Source organism: Ascaphus truei, chromosome 12 (assembly GCF_040206685.1).
Source record: "Ascaphus truei isolate aAscTru1 chromosome 12, aAscTru1.hap1, whole genome shotgun sequence".
In the NCBI taxonomy this organism is placed as follows: domain Eukaryota; kingdom Metazoa; phylum Chordata; class Amphibia; order Anura; family Ascaphidae; genus Ascaphus; species Ascaphus truei.
In genome coordinates, this window is record NC_134494.1 from 6,881,225 (window position 1) to 6,905,250 (window position 24,026).

Consider the following 24,026-nt stretch of genomic DNA (forward strand, 5'->3'; position numbering starts at 1 on the left):
TATTGTGGTGTCTGTAAGTTTAGTAAAATGCTGTTGATGTATAGGAATGCTCTGCCGAGTTTCTTGTAATCTTCTTCCAGTTCTCATACAGACTTATGCAATGTTGAAGTTCTTCAAACATATTTCCATTAACACCTGTAATTTATGATGTTTGGGACATTTCTTATATTGCTTCTTGTTCACAGATCAGTCATGTGCTGAAGATAATCTGTAGTGAGAAAATGTATTAATGTAACATTGCAATGCAACAAAGTACATTTGGATGAGAGACAAATATTCACCGAATTTGACCCTTATAAAATTCTACTTGTGCCAGATACTGAATCATATAATTAAAGTTACATGTTATATTAGAGTTATATTTACAATATCCTAGAGGAAGGCAAAGGAACACCCAAATGAATCATTTTACATTTATGTCTCATAAGTGGAAACAAATATTTTCTCTACTGTTGCACCAAGTCCCAAAAATTACCGGGTAACCGAAAAAAAAAAATACCCGTCAAGGTAGTTGCGACTTACCTGCAGCCAGCACCGGAGGGTGTGGGGACTGCGGCGGAATCCTGGTTGCAGTGGGAGTAACTGAAGACATCCATCAGGTGGTGGCAGCAGAGGACGTGACTGCTCCCGCGGCTGAAGACATCCTTCACAGTGTGAGATGGGTAGGCAGATTATTGGAGATAAGGAAAAAGCTGAGGTATTAAACAAATTCTTTGCCTCTGTGTTTACCAGGGAAGAATCAAGTTCAATAGTAGTGACACAGGAGGAAGCCACAACCTCCATATTAATGAACCATTGGTTAACTGAGGAAGAAGTTCATAAGCGACTTGAAAAAATTAAAGTAAATAAGGCACCTGGCCCCGATGGCATACATCCAAGAGTTCTCAAGGAGTTAAGCTCAGTAATAGCCAAACCATTATATTTAATATTCAGGGACTCCATTTCCACAGGCTCGATACCACAAGATTGGCGTAAAGCAGATGTGGTGCCTATATTTAAAAAGGGAGCTAGATCACACCGGGGAATTACAGACCTGTAAGCCTGTCTTCAATAGTAGGGAAACTACTTGAAGGTTTAATACGGGATAATATTCAGGAATACCTAATGGAAAACAAAATTATTAGTAATAGTCAGCATGGATTTATGAAGGATAGATCTTGCAAAACTAACCTTATTTGTTTCTTTGAGGAGGTAAGTAGGAATTTAGACCAGGGTAATGCAGTTGATGTGGTCTACTTAGATTTTGCAAAGGCTTTTGATACGGTTTCACACAAGAGGTTGATGTACAAAATAAAGAAAATTGGACAGCAGGCTTAGCAATAGTGCCCAAAGTCATGCAGTAGCTGCAAAGGCAAACAAGATCTTATCTTGCATCAAACAGGCAATGAATGGAAGGGAAGTAAACATAATTATGCCCCTTTACAAAAGCATTAGTAAGACCACACCTTGAATATGGAGTACAATTTTGGGCACCAATCCTAAGAAAAGACATTATGGAACTAGAGAGAGTGCAGAGAAGAGACACCAAATTAATAAAGGGTATGGACAATCTAACTTATGAGGAGAGGCTAGCTAAATTAGATTTATTTGCATTAGAAAAGAGGCATCTAAGAGGGGATATAATAACTATATACAAATATATTCGGGGACAATACAAGGAGTTTTCAAAAGAACTATTCATCTCACGGGCAGTACAAAGGACTCGAGGCCATCCCTTAAGGTTGGAGGAAAGGAGATTTCACCAGTAACAAAGGAAAGGGTTCTTTACAGTAAGGGCAGTTAACATGTGGAATTCATTACCCATGGAGACTGTGATGGCAGATACAATAGATTTGTTCAAAAAAAGATTGGACATCTTTTTAGATGGGAGAGGTATACAGGGATATACCAAATAAGAAAGAAAAACACAAGAGCGCACCAAAATTGAGATATAAAGTGTAATACAAGCAGATAAAAAATAGTAAACACTTACATGGATAAAAACTTTAATGATCCTGATCTCGATCGTGACTTCTAAGGTCAGGCATCAAATGGGGTGACAGGGGGTAATTTCAGTTCTTAGAAACTAGTCCCGCGCGCTGGGACTGTGTCTCTGGCTATGCTGCGTGTTCAGACCTCCACGAGTGTCGGCGTGCTGGTCCGCGTGACGCGCATGCGCGGCGAATGAAGCCCCCAAAAGTAGTCCCGAAGATGCCAGTCCGTTTTCCGTTTACTGATCGCGATCAATAAAAAACACTTGTGTGAAGACTGGCTATGAGTGGATTACAAGCCAGCAAAACCCTTCGCGACGCGTTTCGTATACAAAAGTATACTTCCTCAGGCGATATCAGGGGCACCTGTTTGGGGTCCTTTATATATCTGTCTGCATTCGTCATTGGTTAATACCAATGACCAGGCATCCAATTAGGTCTGGTTAGAAAAGGGGATGGGTTAAATTCACAAATCCTCCCCTTTGATGTTTAACAAGGTAAACATAGGACTAATCATAAATTAGTATGGTGGCACTTGGAGCAATAAAATAAATAATTAAAACAAAAGTGCCACTCACTAGTAGAGATATATAAAGTGAAACATACAGGTTGCCCCTTATAAACAAGTGTAACATATAAAAAATATATTTGTTAATATACAAATAAAACATTGTGCAATCACATACAAATACAACACATAATAAACATTAAAAATATGTTAAAAAGGAATAAGTATAGTAGGAGAAATAAGGGGGGAAAAGGGAAAAAAGGGAAGAAAAGGAAAATGTATAATTAAAAAAAGAGGGGAAAGGGGAAAAAACCTATGAAATAAAGTTGAATAAAATACTTAAAAGGGGAATAAACCTCAATTATGAGAGGTAATCTAAATTAATGATTAATAATGCGAAAAACTGTAAAGCAAACAATACCACTTATATGATTACCGCAAGAAGGGAGTCAATTCTACGTAATCATTCAACCCCCCGGGGTATTTAGTTTGGAGTGTATAAATCCAAAATTGTTCTCTCCTTGCGATATGTAAGTCCCTGTCACCAGCTCTAATGGTGGTAGTTATGTGTTCGATAACCATGTATTTAACCCCTATTGTACTGCATTGATGAAAATCTTTGAAATGGGACAACAAATGCGTAAGTGGTTTACCAGAGGCCAATAGTTTAGGAATGTTAACAATATTTCTGAGATGTTCCATCACACGTATCTTCAGATGGCGTTTAGTGCAACCTATATATTGTAGTCCACATCCACATTGTAAGATGTATATAACGTATGTGGATAGACAATCAATATAGTTTTTAATATCATATTCGTGATCTGTCGTTTTGGACTTGAAATAATCTTGTGTTAACATTCTGGGACAAATTTTTACATCTTTTACATCTATGATCACCCTTTAACCCCAACAAATCTCTGAGATCCCTTTTATTGTTAGGGACACTGCCCTTAAGAAGGCTCGGGGCTAATATGGTTGTAAGATTATTGCTTTTTGTAAAGACAATACGTGGTCTTTTGGGTAAAAATTTGGTCAAAATAGGATCCAAATGTAGGATGTACCAGTATTTGTTAAGAATATGTTTTATCTTGCTATGTGACCTATTAAATTTGGTGACAAAATACGGTGTCTTATTTCCTTTATTTGTTTTGTATTTTTTCTTATCAATATGTTTTTTTGGCTTTACAGTTTGTGGTACAATGTTAGGTGGAATGCTATCGCTAACAATGGTATTATCCATTGGTTGGGTAGATATATCCAAACTCCCATTACTAGCAACACTTTGATCATGCACTGACTTGTTGCTCCTAGGGCAAATCAATTTATCCCTATTAGTGTGCAATGCCTTGTTAAATGCTTTAATAACAATAGTCCTATCATAGCCCTTTTGTAGGAATCGTTCTACAAGTATCTGAGATTGAGATTTAAATGTCTCTAAATCAGCACAATTGCGCCTAATTCGCAAGAACTGACTATAGGGGATATTGTTAATGCATCTTTTTTCATGACCACTTGCAGGATGCAGAAAGGAATTCACATTTGTACTTTTAAAATGAGTTTTGGTATATAACTTGTTATCAGTAACATATACAGGTAAACCCCGTTATAACGCGCCTCGTTATACCGCGAAATGGTTATAACGCGGTTTTCCCGTGGCTCCCGTTTAAAAAAAAAAAAAAAAAAAATTTAAATAAAATTTTTTTTTTGAACACTGCACACACTCCCAGCACACACTCTACACTGCACACACTGCACACACTGCACACACTGCACACACTCCCACTGCACACTGCACACACCACACACTCCCAGCAATCACTGCACACACACTCACTGCCCACACTCTCACAATACAAGTCATGCAATAGCAGTTTTCTCTTGATGGAATACAGCTGAACGACATGTATGGTTTTTTTTAAATAAAGAAACAATCCAAAACTGAAAGTATTGCATGCAAAAAAAAGTGTTTACAAATAATTACAATAGTGTGTTTCTATAGGACAAAGAGATTATAAATGACACGCTTACTATGAAATTGAATTATGCATACAAACTGGTGCCACACACCACTCTCCCACTATACACATTGTGCTTGCACAGCCTTATACTGGCATTTTGTTTGCATCTTGCCAAAGACTTTAGAAAAGGTCTACGTGCACAGCATTGATGTGACATTAGCCCAAATTCCTTTATCACGGAGCAACACAAGTGCAAAGACAGATCTTGTCCTTTTGTGTCATACAGCTAAGAACGGTTATACATGAGCAAACCTGACAGATATCCAACTCCTCCTATCGGAGGGGCCCAGTCGGTCAAACTCTTCCCCCCCTTCTAATAAATAATGGTAGCTGTCTGAAAAACATAACAGCTGGGCAAAACAGTCAACTAGAACATGAGTTTGTGTGGGTGCCGGGAGCGCTCCGATCACGAGTGTAAGTCCTCCCAGCCTTGAGAAAGCTTGTGCCATAGCGAAACGTACGTTGGCAAGTGACGTCATCACGTCAGAGGGGCGGGACTTACGCTCGTGATCGGAGCGCTCCCGGCACCCACACAAACTCCCTAAACAGAGAGTTTGTTTTAGCATTGAGCTTGAGACTGATTTACATTGAGCAGCAACCGTGTGTGCATTAGTGTGATCACTAAGCATTAGCTAGTGTGTATACAGCCACTGAATAGAAGCACGGTGCATGCCTTTTTATGCTACCAGCTTCTCCTGTGTTTTTATTGTTTCTAAGTATATGTAGACACTACTTGTGTACTGCAATATATTTTTTCTACCTACCTGGACCTTTGGTCACTTGTGTACAGCAGATACATCCACCTAGATATCTGCATCTAGGTACAATTCAAGTGAGTGTATGTGAGTGATTGACTGATTAATCCCTATGGTGGTCTGAAATGCTGGCCCCCCTCGCCCAGGGATTAAAGCAGCGACCTGATGATACAGACTACCCTATGACTGGTGACTTTAGTCTGTCCCCTGGGATTCCACTACAGCTAACTACTCACTGGTTTCATCTACCTATATATACGTGGTGATGTGATATATACATATATATACACCACTCATACTGATAGGCACAAGTGACTATACCTGTGACCAAATACTCACGGACACAGTCTCTAGGAGGCACTGATTACATCTGACTCTACCCTGCATATATCATCAAGGGCAGTAGTCCGCACTATACACTTGAGAACTGGCAATTTTTACTTTCGCTGCGCTTTTTTGACTGTATTGAGTCTCATTTATTTGGGCACCTAGCGTCCAACTTTATTTTATTCTGAGTTAAGACTCTAATAAATGGTTTTTATCGTGTACATATCACTTATCAACATACACACATATCCTTTGTCTAGTGTACTCTGTGCATCTGCTTGAGTGCTCTCCATTGGGGTCCCTTTCTCTTTGGGAAGTTTACAATAAGATTTTGGGTCTGATAGTAATCTAGTTGCCTCCAAGCAATAATCTGCTCTGTCTTGGAGTATAATACCTCCACCCTTATCTGCTTCCCGTACAACTGTATTGGGATCTTGTTGTAATACTTTTAACGCATGTCTTTCCTGACTGGTCAAGTTCATATTCCAATTTGTTTGGGTTGACTGTGATTGTTCAAGGGTCTTGAATTCCTTTTCCACTAGTTTGTTGAAAATATCAATATACTGTCCCCTAGAGTGATAAGGATAGAAAGTTGAATTCGGCTTAAACAGTGAGTGCTGTATTAATGTGTCATCTCCTACATTAGTTAACCCCTCGTCCATTAGGGACATTAAGTCCACCAGTTGATTTTGTTCACTGGTGGATAACGTATTAACAGTGGGGTTAATAATGTCCGGAGTTGATATTTGGCCCCCATAATCGGATACAAAATGTCTACTTAAAGTTAACTTACGATTGAATTTTTGCAGATCTATATAAAGATCAAAATTGTTAACCCTTCATGTGGGGGCAAATGAGAGTCCTTTCCCCAAGACATTCATTAAAGTATGATCTATTTGAAAATGGGATAAGTTAAAGATGCCCTTTGATTTTAGTGTTAGGTCATCTGGACAATTTTTGGTGGGGAGAGTTGTTGGTCTATCTCTTTGTCCCCTCCCTCTATTTCCTCTCCTGAATCCTGTCTTTTCCTTGCAATCTTTTGGGGGACTCCTAACAGAGGTGGATGGTTGGAATCCCAAGTGGATATTGATTTTCTCATTTTTTCCAGCCTGTTTAAAAAATCCTCATTTTCTGTTTCTTCCTTTCTATCCTTCAATACTTCAAATTTATTGTATAAAGGGATATTAGGTGTTCCCGTTTCTTGTCCTCTATAGGTATTAGGATGTTTTTTAGGGGCATTAGTGTGTTTCCTATTGTGTGGTGTATGTTGTTTATTATGCCTCTTATTCTGTTTGGAATAATGGGGAATCCACTGTTGTTTTTTATGAATGTTTGGATCCCATCCAGAGGGTTCTATATTATCATTCCTTTGATATTTGGATGGGAGTCTGGTATGTTTCTCATGTGTAGGTCTAGCATGAAAATTAGGGTCTCTTGGTGTCCTTGGGATATTGATATTAATTTTGGGATTAGTATGTTTAGTTTGTGCTACCCCCTTTGGATGATTTGGAACTAAAGCATTGGGTTCATCAGTGTCATGTGTAGCAGGGTCCCCATCTGTAGCGGTTTCCTTTACTGTGTCCCAACATCTTTGAATATTAAGAGCATAATCTCTCTTATCCCTAAGAATTTTTTTGTTCTTATTGATTAAGATTTGATTCTCTGATCTCCTCAATTTAATATTCATATCTTTGGTCAGTTGCGGTAGTTTGTCTAGACAGGGAACTTCAAGAATCTCATTTTTACCTTTGGTTATTTTGCTATCTACTTCGATTATTTCTTTTTTCCTTTCTAAAATTAATAATCGCATTAATTCCAAAGAAAAATGAGCCTGGATTCTTTCCCATTCTTTGACAAACTCTGGACTGTCCGTATTATAAGTTGAGGGTTTGAGGACTCTCAGTCCTCTAGGTATACGACCCACCCTTATATATTCTTCTAATGTGGCCATTTCTAACCAAGACTTAGTCTCTTTCTCCAATAGTTTGTGCAACTCATTCATAAGAGAAGGCAGACTAGGAGTTATTACCTCTTCTATTGGTGTGTCTGAAAACATCTTACTGAACAGTTCTGGTTTGTTAAACCTATTTTTGAGACAGTCTAGAAAATGGCTAGTATTAGATTCAGCCATGATCCGTCCGTATAGGGAAGGTGAAAGGGGTGGGGAAGAGTAAGGAAGGGGGGAAGGGAGGGGTAAGGGAGAAGGAAAAAAGGATAAAGAGGTGGGGAGAGTAGGAGGAGGGAAGGGAGGAAAAGGTGGACGAAACATTAGGACAATACAACAATATTAATGCACAAGTGAAATACAGAACCCAATACAACAATAATATGTTAATTGGACAATTAATCATAAGAGTCTAATAGCTGCTGCGTGACTGTGAGGGAAAAAAAGACAATACAGTGTGGCTCAACAAGTGGGTCACACAGATTACCAGTGTAGAAAAGTGTCCAGTCCGCGCTCTTGCGCTTTATGGATTTGGAATGATGATTCCTCTCTAATCTTTTGCTGCTCTTAATGTTGAAGGCGTCTTCCCCCACTACATGGGAAGGATGTTGATCCAGGGATTAATCCGATTGTCAATTCTTGGAGTCAGGAAGGAATTTATTTTTCCCCTTATGAGATATCATTGGATGATATGACACTGTGGTTTTTTGTTTGCCTTCCTCTGGATCAATAAGAATGTATAGATATAGGATAAAGTATCTGTTGTCTAAATTTAGCATAGGTTGAACTTGATGGACCTATGTCTTTTTTCAACCTCATCTACTATGTAACTATATGTAACTATGTAACTTAGACTGGTGGTGGCTGTGAGAGTCTCTGGTAGATTGTTCCAGTATTGGGTTGCACGGTAAGAGAAGGAGGAGCTGGATACTTTTCTGAACATTGGGACCATGAACAGTCTTTTAGAGTAAGATCTCAGATAAGTGCTGCATGTGGTAGGGGTGAGGAGCTTGTTCAACTAGGTGGGTAGCTTGCCCAGAAAGTATTTGAATGCAAGAAAGGAAAGATGAACTTTGCTCCTAGACTCAAGTGATGACCAATCCAGTTCTTTGAGCATTTCGCAGTGATGTGTGCTGTAGTTGCATTGGAGAACAAAACGGCATATTGAATTGTAGAGGGTGTCAAGTTTGCTATGGTGGGTTTGGGGTGCCGAGGCATTACTATTTCCCCATAGTCGATAATTGGCACTAGCATCTGCTGTGCAATACGCTTTCTGACCAGAAGACTTAGGGAGGATTTGTTCCTGTAAAGTACACCTAGTTTGGCATAGGTTTTGGATGTCAGGGTATCAATGTGCATCCCGAATGTTAAATGAGAGTCAAACCATATGCCCAAGTATTTAAAACTAGTAACAGGAGTTAGGGTGGGTTTTGTGTTGGTTCTGATCTGGAGCTCAGACATTGGAAGCTTTAAAAATGTAGCTTTGTTCCAAAATACCATTGTTTCAGCCTTGCCAGTGTTTAAAAACAGTTTGTTGGACTTCTGGTATGGCGCCAGGGCTGTGAGGACGCACTGAGAGGAGCTCCGCTGGTCCGACGGGGAGAGCCGCAGTAACCGCGAACCGATAGCCGGCAAAACTCATCCACAATTTAAAGAGACAAGCGCCTCAACAAGCGGAGGCACCTGCATGGAGAAATATCTCTCCAAAACTGCACAGATGGCCCCAAAACAGCAACAGCAGCAGCGCCAGGACAAGGCAGAGAGAAGGAGAGAGACACCTAAAATGGCCAACAGCCACGAGGCTCATGCAGGGGAATCAAGCCAGACTGGGGAAGCAGTCAACCAGGCATGTTGTCTGAGAGTATTGCTAAAGCTGTAGCAAGAGAAATTCTCCCACAATTAGACAAAAAATTGACAAAATAAAAACATCCATAGATGAGGTGAAAAATTAGCTGACAGCTCATACCTCAAGAGTGGAGGAGGCTGAAGCTAGAATCAGCAATGTGGAAGAAAAACTGTATATTGGAGGAAAAAGTTGATGACCTTGAAAACCGGTCTAGACTAAATAACATTAGACTGATAGGAGTGCCTGAATCAGTAAAACAGTACCAACTTAGAGTTCTGCGAAAAATAGATCCCAGAGCACCTTGGGCTATCTGCAGACCACGCAATAAAGATTGAGAAAGCACACAGAATGGGTGCTGCAAGGCAATATCAAGACACTAAACCTAGACCGATAATAGCAAAGATTCTCAACTTTAATGACAAAGTCAAAATTATTAAAGCCTTCAAAGAAATGGACCAATTGACATTTGAGAACAAGCGAATTATGATTTTCCAGGACTATTCGGCAATGGTCTCACAAAAGAGGAGTGAATTCAGCAGGGTATGCACCACCTTTTACAAGCAAAAACAGAAATTTGCGCTGATATATCCAGCAACCCTAAAAATTTACACCGACACAGAAGTGAAAACCTTCACCTCCCATGACCAGGCGGAAAAGTACGTGGCAAAGATGAAAGCTACCAGGAGCGCAGAGGAGGATCGAAACGCTGCAAGAGAGGATGAACGCTGAAGGAGACGTAGGCAGAGTCCAGAAACACATTTCGTCTGAAAGAGACTGAATTAAGACAGTTGTCCCTTTGTTGCCTTAAAAATAAAAAAATAAAAGTGGATGTATGCGGGTGTGTATGGATACAGGTATGTGTGTGAGTAGGAGCGTATATGAACAAGTGTAAGGTGCATGACTGTACATAGGTATGCGTATGGATATCTGAGTGTATATCTGGCCTTGAGTACAGACATGTATATATACATGGGATCATACCCCACAGGGCTCCCGTGCCCTATAGCGTTGACCCGCACATGTATCTTGGACTTGGTGCACAACATGGCTCAAATCAGGGGGGGGGGGGGAGGCAGGAAAGAAAAACAGGGGAGGGAGAGCAAAGGATGCCTCAGGTATGGGAGCTGGGGGAAGAAGGGGAGGGGGAGAAGTGAAGAAGGAACTGAAGGGGGGACAGGAGAGGGGGGGGAAGGAACAAGGGGGGAAGTGAGGGAAAGGGAGAGAAGGGAAGGGGGGGAGGGAAAAGGAGGGAGAGAGGGAGGACAAGGGGAAGGGGGAGAGAGGGAGGACAAGGGGAAGGGGAAGAGAGGGGAGGAGGGGAGAAAGAGGGAGTGGGGGGGGGGGGGAAGAAAGGGGAAGAGGGGAGAAAAGGAAAAGAAGAGGCAAAAACAAAAAAGTATATAACCATAACCAGTGCTCGACAAACCCGGTCGCCAACTCGCCAGCTGCGATCGGATATTGGCTCGTGGCCAGTAGCTTTTCTCCTGCTCTGCAAAAAAAAAACCCCCTGCTCGAAAAAAAAAAAAAAAATCCCTCTGGCTGTGACGCGGCTTGGAGTTGCCAGGACTTCAAACCGCCCTTCCTTCTCTGCACGGGTAAGTAATGGGGAGGGGGGGGGGGGTTGGGGGTGCGCGCTCGTCTGCTGCTCCTCCTCTTCCTATATATCCTCCTGTATAATTGTGTCACCTCCTACTTACAAGACCTGCACTGATCCGGTCATGGAGAGGATTGTGGACACATGCTTGAGGTGTGGGGAATTTAATGCCTTTAATAAATATTTATACATCCGGTCCCCGGCGCTCCCGCTGCCCGCGCGGGCGGTAGCAGAGGTGTTTCTCCCCCCTCCCTTCGGCGCTCCCGCTGCCCGCGCGGCTCATGTCTTTCTCTTCCCCCCTCCCTCCCTCTGCCCGCGCGGCTCGGGTGTTTCACCCCCCTCCCTCTGCCCGCGCGGCTCGGGTGTTTCACCCCCCTCCCGCTGCCCGCGCGGCTCGGGTGCTTCACCCCCCTCCCGCTGCCCGCGCGGCTCGGGTGCTTCACCCCCCTCCCGCTGCCTGCGCGGCTCGGGTGCTTCACCCCCCTCCCGCTGCCTGCGCGGCTCGGGTGTTTCACCCCCCTCCCTCTGCCCGCGCGGCTCGGGTGCTTCACCCCCTCCTGCTGCCCGCGCGGCTCGGGTGTTTCACCCCCCTCCTGCTGCTCGCGCGGCTCGGGTGTTTCACCCCCCCTCCCTCTGCCCGCGCGGCTCGGGTGTTTCACCCCCCTCCCGCTGCCCGCGCGGCTCGGGTGCTTCACCCCCCTCCCGCTGCCCGCGCGGCTCAGGTGCTTCACCCCCCTCCCGCTGCCTGCGCGGCTCGGGTGTTTCACCCCCCTCCCTCTGCCCGCGCGGCTCGGGTGCTTCACCCCCTCCTGCTGCCCGCGCGGCTCGGGTGTTTCACCCCCCTCCCGCGTGGCTCGGGTGCTTCACCCCCCCTCCTTCTGCCCGCGCGGCTCGGGTGTTTCACCCCCCTCCCGCTGCCAGCGCGGCTCGGGTGTTTCACCCCCCTCCCGCTGCCCGCGCGGCTCGGGTGTTTCTCTTACACCCCCTCCTCCCCTCGCTCCAGCTGCCCGCGCGGGGCGGCAGTTAGTAGCGGGGTGTTTCCCCGTCCCATCCCGTGTGTGTGTGTGTGTGTGTGTATGTGTGTGTGTATGGGTAGGAGAGTGTGTGTGTGTGTATGTGTGTGTGTATGGGTAGGAGAGTGTGTGTGTGTGTGTGTGTATGTGTGTGTGTATGGGTGGGAGAGTGTGTGTGTGTGTATGTGTGTGTGTATGGGTAGGAGAGTGTGTGTGTGTGTGTGTATGTGTGTGTGTATGGGTAGGAGAGTGTGTGTGTATGTGTGTGTGTATGGGTAGGAGAGTGTGTGTGTGTGTGTGTGTGTGTGTGTGTGTGTGTGTGTGTATGGGTAGGAGAGTGTGTGTGTGTGTGTATGGGTAGGAGAGTTTGTTTGTGTGTGTGTGTGTGTGTATGAGAGAGTGTGTTTATGGGTATGAGAGAGTGTGTGTGTGTGTATGAGAGAGTGTGTTTATGGGTATGAGAGAGTGTGTGTGTGTGAGAGAGAGAGAGAGAGAGAGAGAGAGAGAGAGAGAGAGAGAACATGTAGGACACCAGAAGTACCCCCCCACGCCACCCAATCAGTCATCCCCCCACCCAGTCAGTCACCCCCCCACCCAGTCAGTCATGCCCCCACCCAGTCAGTCATCCCCCCACCCAGTCAGTCATCCCAGCCCCCCAATCACCCTACCCCCCAATCACCCTACCCCCCAATCACCCCACACCCCCCACCCAGTCAGTCATCCCAGCCCCCCAATCACCCTACCCCCCAATCACCCTACCCCCCAATCACCCCACACCCCAATCACCCCACCCAGTCACCCCAACCCCCACAGTCACCCTCTCTCTGTCTCTCACCTGTCCGTCTCTCTCACCCTCTCTCTCACCCTCTCTCCGTGTCTCTCTCACCCTCTCTCCGTGTCTCTCTCACCCTCTCTCCGTCTCTCTCACCCTCTCTCCGTCTCTCTCAACCCCTCTATCACCCCCTCTCTCAGCCCCTCTCTCACCCCGTCACCCTCTCTCCGTCTCTCTCACCCTATCTCTCACCCTCTCTCCGTCTCTCTCACACCCTCTCTACGTCTCTCTCTCACCCTCTCTCCGTCTCTCTCACCCTCTCTCCGTCTCTCTCACCCTCTCTCCGTCTCTCTCACCCTCTCTCCGTCTCTCTCACCCTCTCTCCGTCTCTCTCACCCTCTCTCCGTCTCTCTCACCCTCTCTCTGTCTCTCTCACCCTCTCTCCGTCTCTCTCACCCTCTCTCCGTCTCTCTCACCCTCTCTCCGTCTCTCTCACCGTCTCTCACCTTCTTTCTCTCACCCTCTCTCTCACCCTCTCTCCGTCTCACCATCTCTCTCTGTCTCACAATCTGGATATTTTATTTACCCTGTATATCTTAACTGCCCTATACCTACACCGAAATAACCTACACTGCTTTATTCCAGATCTGACTCAAGCTTCACACGGAAGACATCGGAACCCCCCCTAACCCAGAAGACAGGTAGGGAACACATTCCCTCCAATGTATAACATTGCAGGAATGAGGGTACCTGGACATTGAGGGACTGCGGATCAGGTAAGATCCCAGGCGGGATTGCTGCTTTAAATATTGTGAAGCGGGGACGTCCAGGCACTAGTTAAGGGGTGCAGGAAACTAGTCATTCACACCTGGCTTTTTTTTCTAGATTCGACATTTATACACACATACACACACACACACACACACACGTAACAAGGACTAATTGTAGTATAATGTAATACAATAAATAAACTTATGTCAAAAACGAATGTTCTTACTAGAAATTTATTCAATTTATTTCATTTAGGGTTTTTTTTAAATGCGGGACTAGGGGCGGGGTAGGGGGACTAGGGGCGGGGTTGGGGTGGGACTAGGTGGCGAGTAGATTTTTTTGTTCGGCGAGTAGATTTTTGGGTGATTTGTCAAGCACTGACCATAACAGTGTTAATGTCATGCAATAACCCGAATGTGTTTTCCTATTGTTTTCCTATCGAGCCATACCAACACTGAGCTCCTGGTATCGCAACTGGGGGGAAGCAGTATAGACAGAACAAGAAGAGACAAGGACAGACACCAGACAGAAACCGAAAACATAACAGCAAGGGGGACAGAGACGAGAAACCATGATACCGATGAAAGGTAGACAGATACACAACCACACGAACATACAAAACAATGGGACCAAGACAATAGAGGGAAGGAGGGTAAACCCACACTCCATAGCGCTCATAACACAAGCAAGAAACATAATGGGGCAAGCAAGAGGGACACACAGATAACCCAACATAAGACCAATCTTATTAATAAATAAGGACAAAACATCTGCAGGGCAAAGGGCACAACAACAGCAAAAAAAAAAAAAAAGAAGAAATATAAAAGAAATAGAGAAATCTGCTAAGGGAAAAATACAACAGAAAATAATAATACATCCCCTAGTAGGGACGTGGAGACTAAAGTGCACACACAAGGAAATATACAGGAAGTTAGAAAATACACCTCTGGATAAAAGTGAAGTCCAGAAAAGAAAGGAAAGTTAAAAGTTTAAAAAGCTAGAAGTTATAATATAGCAAATTACGGCAGAGATCATGTTGACACGCCGGTTTAAAAAAAAAAAAAAAAAAAAAAAAGTGTGTTGGAAACAAGCAGAAAAAAAAGAGTAAAACCCCCAGAACAAAATACTCAACAGGAAACAGGAAAGAGTTAAAGATTACTTACATAGAGGACACCGAACACACACATATATACAATGCACACACGAATAATAACATGGAATGTCAAGGGGCTTAACAATCCCATAAAACGCAAAAAAAAAGGACTAAATTACCTAAAAACAAAACAAAAAACAGACATAGCATTCCTACAGGAAACGCATCTAAATTCAAAAGAAAGCAATAAACTCCAAAGAGATTGGGTAGGACACAATATCTTTTCCCCGGCCATAGGAAAGAAAGCGGGAGTAGCCATACGTATAAATAAAAACCTCCCCCTAACAATAATCAACACAGAGAGAGACAGCGAGGGTAGATTTATAGTAGCAGAGGTTAGAAGTGGGGGAATAGACTATCTCCTAGTCAATGTATACGGACCAAATGATCATAAGGCCGAGTTTTGTCAAGAAACTATAAACAAGATACTGAAATATAGGCACAGAAATATTGTCCTGGGAGGAGACTGGAATGCAGTCCAAGACAAGTTCTTGGACAGGTCAAGCCACAACGACAGCACGCCCAAAGATAGTATCCAAACCAAAAACATGAAATTGATTAAAACAGAACTAGGGGTAGTGGATGGATGGAGAACGCTCAATCCATTGGAGAGGGACTTCTCTTTCTACTCCAATGTACATAATTCATTCTCAAGAATCGATACAATCCTCCTAACACCGAACCTACTTAACAAAATAGCACACATAGACATGGGAGAGATAATTATTTCTGACCATGCGATGGTACGCCTAGATCTAGACATGGGATTGGGCAGAGCAAGCCCGAATACCTGGAGATTCCCAAACTATATGAGCAATAGCGAAGACTTTGTAAACTATCTAAAGGGAGCCTGGGAAAGATTTGAAAACACAAATCAGGAACATAAGACAAACCCCATACTTTTCTGGGAAGCATCAAAAGCAGTAATTAGGGGCGACATCATGGCATATGTCTCCAGAAGAAAGAAACAGGCAACACAGGAGTTTTGTAAAGCAAGTAAAGAATTTAGTAGAAGGTAAGGGAAAGATTCCCTATAAACAGTGCTACAGCAAAAAAGGGGTACAATGGCAATTGTTGCTCAAAAATGTAGATAAATAAGTTGGGACAAGGTTTGAATAAGTAATAGAGAGTATTGGACCCAGTGCATCATAAAGCAGGAAGTGGTATGATAGAGTAAACTGTCTTTGGTGAGGGTATATTTGTAATGCTCGAAAAGCACATCACCAGACTAGAAAAAAACTCTCTTACCTGCGGCACTGTTACTGGTCAGCAACTCCATAGGTGGGGAGAAACAAAACTCTTCTTGGAAACCTTGATCCATGTTGTGCGTGCATCACGCTGAGTCAATATATACAAAGATTATCCAAGGATGGCAGCGGAGCACAGCTGAAGGATGGGGTCAACACCAGCAATGAAGGGGTAAAAGTATTTCTTTAATGAAACATGGTGCACAACGGGGGGAGACAACAAAAACTCTAACGCGTTTCAGGCTATGCAGCCCTTTTTCAAAGAGTTGAAAAAGGGCTGCATAGCCTGAAACGCGTTAGAGTTTTTGTTGTCTCCCCCCGTTGTGCACCATGTTTCATTAAAGAAATACTTTTACCCCTTCATTGCTGGTGTTGACCCCATCCTTCAGCTGTGCTCCGCTGCCATCCTTAAGTAAAGAATTTAGCAAGGCATTCAGAGCGTTCAAAACAGATCCAACATCCCAAAATAAAGAAATCTATAACCAGAAAAAATCCATATGTGAGGTGTAACTAGAGAAAAAAAGAACTAGGGAAAAAAAATCAATAAAAGAAGCCAAATTTTTCAGACACGGAAATAAGACGAGTAGGCTCCTGGGAAACCTTATGCGGAATTATAGGTCAACTAAACCTATCACTAAAATATATGATAAGACAGAGATAACCACAGAAGCAAAAAAAATAAATGAGGTGTTTAAAGTATACTACAGCAAACTATATAGAGATGGAGAGATAAATCTAGAAGCAAGGGAAACTTTCTTTAAAAACATTAAGATACCTAAAATAAGTCAAGAGGACATGGACAGTTTAAACTCCCCAATCACCGAAAAAGAAATAAAAGACACAATTCAAAATCTTAAAAATTGTAAGGCCCCAGGCCCGGATGGGATGTCAGGATAATACTATAAAATCCTGAAAGAGGATTTGATAGAACCACTACAACAGTTATATCCAGTGTTCGACAATTATATACATTTACACGCCCGGGGCGTGTGGATTTAACCCCCGGGCGAGTAAATATTGGCCCAAACAGCACACGTGTATTTTTTAAATTTCCCGCGCTCGCGCTGCTGTTTTTCCCGTGCTGGAGAAAAAAAAAAAAAAAAGCCGGAGGCGAGTTCATGTTGTTGGGGAGATTACTCCGCCTCCGGCTCTCTGAGCAGTGCCTTCGCTCCTCCCCCGCCTCTCAGCAACTTTCCCTCGTCAGCTCTTCCACTCCTCCCCCTTCCGGCAGCCAGCCCCTTCCGCGCCTGTCTGCCTCAGGCCCCTGCAGGGCCATCTGTCACCACCCCCTCCCATCGGGCCATCCGCCCCCCCTCGCATCGGGCCATCTACCACCCCCTCCCATCGGGCCATCCACCACCGCCTCCCATCGGGCCATCCACCACCCCCTCCCATTGGGCCATCCACCACCCCCTCCCATCGGGCCATCCACCACCCCCTCCCATCGGGCCATCCACCATCCCCTCCCATCGGGCCATCCACCACCCCCCCCCCTCCTCACACCAATCTCTCCCGGCCTCCGTGACACCCCCCTCACCCCACGCGTGCCTCTCCCTGCTCTAAGCAGGGGAAATCCCCTAACCGGAGCCTTTCCCTGCTCTAAGCAGGGGAAATCCCCTAACCGGAGCCTCTCCCTGCTCTAAGCAGGGGAAATCCCCTAACCGGAGCCTCTCCCTGCTCTAAGCAGGGGAAATCACCTAACCGGAGCCTCTCCCTGCTCTAAGCAGGGGAAATCCCCTACCGGCCCTTCTCCATTCTATCAGGGCGTCGGCGTCCGCCTCTGGAGGGGGCGCGGCCCCTTGCAGAGGTCCTCCTGCCGTGCGGAGGCCCTTGCTGCTATGTGCGACCCCCCCTGCCTTCCAGAGGCCCTCCTGCCGTGCGGAGGCCCCACTGCTGCCATGTGAGACCCCCTGCCTTGCAGGTGAGTGTTTGTGTGTGTGAGTGACAGACTGTGTGTGTGTGAGTGTGAGTTTGTCTGAGTGAGAGTGGGTGTCTGTGAGTGTGTCACCCTCTCTCCCTCTCCCTGTGTCTCCCTCTCCCTGTGTCTCCCTCTCCCTGTGTCACCCTCTCCCTGTGTCACCCTCCCTCTCCCTGTGTCACCCTCTCCCTCTCCCTGTGTCACCCTCTCCCTGTGTCACCCTCTCCCTGTCCCTGTGTCACCCTCTCCCTGTCCCTGTGTCACCCTCTCCCTGTCCCTGTGTCACCCTCTCCCTGTCCCTGTGTCACCCTCTCCCTGTCCCTGTGTCACCCTCTCCCTCTCCCTGTGTCACCCTCTCCCTCTCCCTGTGTCACCCTCTCCCTGTGTCACCCTCTCCCTCTCCCTGTGTCACCCTCTCCCTCTTCCTGTGTCACCCTCTCCCTCTTCCTGTGTCACCCTCTCCCTCTCCCTGTGTCACCCTCTCCCTCTCCCTGTGTCACCCTCTCCCTCTCCCTGTGTCACCCTCTCCCTCTCCCTGTGTCACCCTCTCCCTCTCCCTGTGTCACCCTCTCCCTGTGTCACCCTCCCTCTCCCTGTGTCACCCTCCCTCTCCCTGTGTCACCCTCCCTCTCCCTGTGTCACCCTCCCTCTCCCTGTGTCACCCTCCCTCTCCCTGTGTCACCCACCCTCTCCCTGTGTCACCCACCCTCTCCCTGTGTCACCCACCCTCTCCCTGTGTCACCCACCCTCTCCCTGTGTCACCCACCCTCTCCCTGTGTCACCCACCCTCTCCCTGTGTCACCCACCCTCTCCCTGTGTCACCCACCCTCTCCCTGTGTCACCCTCTCCCTGTGTCACCCTGTCCCTGTGTCACCCTGTCCCTGTGTCACCCTGTCCCTGTGTCACCCTGTCCCTGTGTCACCCTGTCCCTGTGTCACCCTGTCCCTGTGTCACCCTGTCCCTGTGTCACCCTGTCCCGCTCCCTGTCACCCTGTCCTGCTCCCTGTCACCCTCCCTCTCCGTGTCACCCTCTCCCTGTGTGACCCACCCTCTCCCTGTGTCGCCCTCTCCCTGTGTCGCCCTCCCCCTGTGTCGCCCTCCCCCTGTGTCGCCCTCCCCCTGTGTCGCCCTCCCCCTGTGTCGCCCTCCCCCTGTGTCGCCCTCCCCCTGTGTCGCCCTCCCCCTGTGTCGCCCTCTCACTCTCTGTCGCACTCTCTTCTTCGCTCTGTCGCACTCTCTCTTTGTCTCTCATTCTCTCAGTGTGTGTCTCTCTTTCTCTCTCTTTCTGTGTGTGTCTCTCTTTCTCTGTGTGTCTCTCTTTCTCTGTGTGTCTCTCTTTCTCTGTGTGTCTCTCTTTCTCTGTGTGTCTCTCTTTCTCTGTGTGTCTCTCTTTCTCTGTGTGTCTCTCTTTCTCTCTCTTTCTGTGTGTGTCTCTCTTTCTGTGTGTGTCTCTCTTTCTCTGTGTGTCTCTCTTTCTCTGTGTGTCTCTCTTTCTCTGTGTGTCTCTCTTTCTCTGTGTGTCTCTCTTTCTCTGTGTGTCTCTCTTTCTCTGTGTGTCTCTCTTTCTCTGTGTGTCTCTCTTTCTCTGTGTGTCTCTCTTTCTCTGTGTGTCTCTCTTTCTCTGTGTGTCTCTCTTTCTCTGTGTGTCTCTCTTTCTCTGTGTGTCTCTCTTTCTCTGTGTGTCTCTCTTTCTCTGTGTGTCTCTCTTTCTCTGTGTGTCTCTCTTTCTCTGTGTGTCTCTCTTTCTCTGTGTGTCTCTCTTTCTCTGTGTGTCTCTCTTTCTCTGTGTGTGTGTGTGGGTGTGCCGCTCTCTGTGTGTGTGTGTGTGTCTGTCTCTGTGAAGCGCTGACGTCCAGACACTGGTTAAGGGGTTCAGGAAACTAGTCATTCACATCTGGCTTTTATTTCTAGATCCGACATTGACACACACACACACACACACACACACACACACACACACACACACGACTAATTGTAGTATAATGTAATACAATAAATAAATTTATGTCAAAAATGAATGTTATTCTGACTAGGAATTTATTAAATGTATTTTATTTATATATTTTATTTTAAAGCGGTGTTGGGGGCGGGACTAGGGGCGGAGTTGGGGGCGGGACTAGATGGCGAGTAGATTTTTTGGTTGGGAGAGTAGATTTGTCGAACACTGGTTATATCACAAGGCACTCAAAGAAGCCACGTTTATGCAAACAAGCGAAATGGCCCATATAATGATAATACACAAACAGGGGAAGGATCCTCTACGACCAGAATCGTACAGACCGATCTCACTGATTAATCAGGACGCCAAAATATTTACCAAAATTATGGCAGATAGGCTAGCGAACATTCTTCCGTCCTTGTTTCACCCCGACCAGTCGGGATTTGTCAAGGGAAGATCCGCAGTGAAAAACATCAGAAAAGTCTTAGCGGCAATAGAATGGGTCCGATTACACAAAATAGGGAATACAGCCCTCGTGACTATTGATGTCGAGAAAGCATTTGACAACATAATGTGGAACCATGTGTTTTTCGTACTAGACAAATTTGGACTAAAGGGAAATTTCAGCAACATGATAAAGGCAATGTACAATACCCCAAAGGCTAGAATAATAGCAGCAGGACATCTATCAGACCCATTCCAACTATATAGAGGGACACGCCAAGGGACACGCTGTCACCCCTGCTTTTTAATCTAGCAATAGAACCTCTGGCAATTTACTTGAGGCAAATGGAGGAATTTAAGGGGATCATGATAAACAAAACAGAACTGAAACTATCAATGTTTGCAGATAACATATTAATGTTCATGACTAACCCAGATGAATCAATCAAAAAAGTTTTACAGTAAATAGAGATATTCGGGTCGTTCGCCGGCTTTAAAATAAATATATCTAAAACAGAAATGATGTATATTAAAGAACCCCCAGACACAAAGACACCATATAATTTCCCTGTAAAAGTGACGAAAAAGCCCATTAGATACTTGGGGATCATGTTGGAGGCAGAAATTTCCAGACCATACGAAAATAACTTTAAACCAATCATAAAAAAAATAGTGCGAGAACTAAAAAAAACTGGACGACATTACCCTCATCACTACTTGGGAGAGCAAGCGCGATCAAAATGATATCGTTTGCCAGACTCCTATAACCCATGCAGACTCTCCCTATGCTCCTCAAACATGAGGATATTACTGAAATAGAGCAATGACAAAAATTTTGTGGGGAAATAAGAGAAGCAGAATAGCTCTAAAAAAACTATAACTACCAAAAGAAATGGGAGGCATCACCCTACCGAATATCAGGAACTATAATATAGCAAGTACTGTATAATGAGACATGTAGGGGACTGGATAAAAGACACTAACTCCTTACTTAGTACAATGTTACTTACACATTACTCCTCCCTAGAAATAGAAAAAGAGTTCTCACCAGAGACCTACCTGAGAGAACTTATACACACAAAATGGAGAGACATCCCAGTAACCCAAAGAAACAATATTTTAATCAAAGACACCATAGCAACGTGGAAAACGGTCAGGAAAAAGTTTAAACTATCACACACAATTTCAAGATACACACCAATCCAAGATAACCCTAAATTTATACCAGGGTATACCCAAACATCATTCCAAATCTGGAGAAAAAAAAAGGCATTACGTGCCTAGAACATGTGATCAACACAGACAAACAGGAATACATGACATTCCAAGAGCTTACACAAAAATGGGACATCCCCCAAAATCTATTACACGCCTTCTCATACACACAGCTAATCAGCTTTTGCAAAAAATTGACAAACCACAAAATAACAGTACTAAAAAACAATAGAATAGACGACTATTTTAAATCGAAAGAGCAGGAAAAAGCAAACTGTCAGAGCTATAGAATATTATAAGGGACCAGGAAATGGAGAGCACACACGCCAACACACTCAGGGCTTGGCAAAAAGACTTCCCAGAAATACAAAGCATGGAACAACTAATACAGGGTATCTACAGGGTACACAAGATTATAACGTCAGAGACATGGCGGGAAATGCAATACAAAATAACACATACTGTAGAGCCTACATAGCATTCAAAAGACAGATAAAGACTAGGACGGAAGACACCACGTTCTGCCCCAAATGCAAGACACCAAAGGCAGACCTCAAACACTGCCTTTGGATCTGCATACATATATCCAGATATTGGGACCAAGTGTTAGAATACATGAAAACAAAACTAAAATCTCATGGGCAAAGGACCCAATCAATACCTATGATATTTGCGAACATAGAAAACTGGACGGAGGCAGATCAGTAACTAGACCCAATGAGGTTATACTATTAGCCGCAAGAAAGACCATCATGACAAACTGGATACAAACACAACAGCCCTCAATGGAACAACTACACGACACACTACATAAATTAATGACAATAGACAGACTGGAGACATCCATAGACAGGAACAGAACAACGGGAGACTTTCGCCAAAGATGGGACTGGTTCCTAGAAGACAGAGATACGATGACAGTGGATGGTTTGGGGTAAAAGTATCAGACAGGAGATTGAAAGTAGAAAAAGAGTGAAAGTACCAACACGACAAGTTGCGTTAGAGTTTAAGGTTTAAATAGATAGAAATTGAGCTTGAGAATATTGTAAACATGATGTATAAAACATGGGTGAAATAATGCGAATGTAACCGAAGAAGTCAAAACTGCTCGCCCATATGCCGAAAATGAACTCAAGTTCAAAGTTCAAATAAATATGTTTTGTATGTGAAAAAAAATTGTAAACATTATATGTAAAAAACGGGTGACATAATATGAATGTAACAGAACAAGTATAAGCTGATTGCCTGTATACTGAAAATGAACCTACTAAAAAGATTTGTGAAAAAAAAAAAAACAGTTTGTTTTGGAGATCCAATTTTCAAGTCTCAAAGTCAAATTGAAGTATGTGTTCAAGGTCGGAGAGGCTAGGGCTGTGTGCATATAAGATTGTGTCATCTGCATACATGTGTATTGAAGCTCCCTTACAAGCTGTGGGAAGATCATTGATGAACACTGAGAAGAGTAGGGGCCCCAGAACAGAGCCTTGCGGGACACCACAGGTGATATCCAAGGGGTTGGAGTTGGAGCCTGAGATGGACACATGTTGGGATCTACCTGATATGTAAGAATGAAACCAGTTTAAAGCATGCTTTCCTATTCCAGAGCACTGGAGTATGTTAAGCAAGATAACATGATCAACAGTATCAAAAGTCTTTGCAAAATCTAGGAATATTGCACAATTGAGTTGTCCCAGTTCCATTCCACACTTGATTTCATTGCAAACTTTTAGCAGGGTAGTTACGGTGGAGTGTTTGGGGTGAAAGCCAGATTGGAATTAGCTAGGGAAATTTGTCTTGGTATAGTAATCGCTTAATTGGGAGTGAACACATTTCTCCATGACTTTGGATAGTATTGGGAGAAAAGTGATTGGCCTGTAGTTTGAGACAGAGTTTTTGTCCCCACTTTTGAAGATTGGGACAACTCTGGCAGTTTTCCAGGTCTTAGGGATATGGCCTGCAGACAGAATAGAGTTGACTATGAAAGCAATTGGTTTGGCAATGGCTGGGGCTCCAAGTCTTAGGAACTTAGATTGCAGAAAATCAGGTCCACATTGGCTGCTTAGATTTAATTTGAGGAGCGCATGTGTAATCTCCTCTGCGGACACTGGGACAAATTGAAAATTGTTAGCAGTGTTGGGAGAGGGTGGGGCTATAGGGGTACTCAAAGAATGAGGTTCACGTTAGTGGTTTGGGTTGCGTTTCGCTAATAAGTTAGTTGCACACCCCACAAAGTAATCATTGAATGCATTTGCAATGTCAGTGGGGGGTTGTCAGCGTAATATCCTCCTTGGTGATATTACTTGGTTGTTGATTGCTAGAAGGTTGGAATATATTGTTGATAACCTTCCAAAAGTTAGCTGGTTTGATATATTCTGGTGAAGATTGTCAGAGTAATATTGTGCTTTTGCATGTCTTGTGCACATGTTCCGCAGGCATCTTTAGTGATTAAGATCCTCGGTAGTGCCAGTTACTTCGTAGCTTTTCAACAAAGCATCCCTGAAATGGTAGAGTGCTACAAGGTCAGTTCTAACCCACGGAAGATGGGCCCCCTGTACTCTTATTCTGCGTAGTGGAGCATGGATATCACA

At 44.6% G+C, this 24,026-nt stretch overlaps 2 protein-coding genes across 10 annotated transcripts in view; one reads left to right on the plus strand and one right to left on the minus strand.

Annotated features, from left to right (window-relative positions):
* Window positions 1-24,026, minus strand: part of LOC142464315 (uncharacterized) — a 223,742-nt gene that overhangs the window by 188,305 nt on the left and 11,411 nt on the right. For 2 of the 8 annotated variants that reach the window (XR_012787646.1, XR_012787645.1), the window contains one exon: window positions 3-208. The exons of 2 other annotated variants lie outside the window; for them this stretch is intronic. The gene's annotated coding sequence lies outside the window, so the exon portion shown is untranslated. Of the gene's footprint in view, window positions 1-2; window positions 209-672; window positions 2,213-24,026 lie in introns of those variants that run through there. 4 more of the 8 variants (XR_012787647.1, XR_012787642.1, XR_012787643.1 and 1 more) reach the window with 3 other exon arrangements.
* LOC142464329 (uncharacterized) overlaps window positions 1-24,026 on the plus strand; it is a 794,668-nt gene that overhangs the window by 137,403 nt on the left and 633,239 nt on the right. The window lies entirely within an intron of this gene.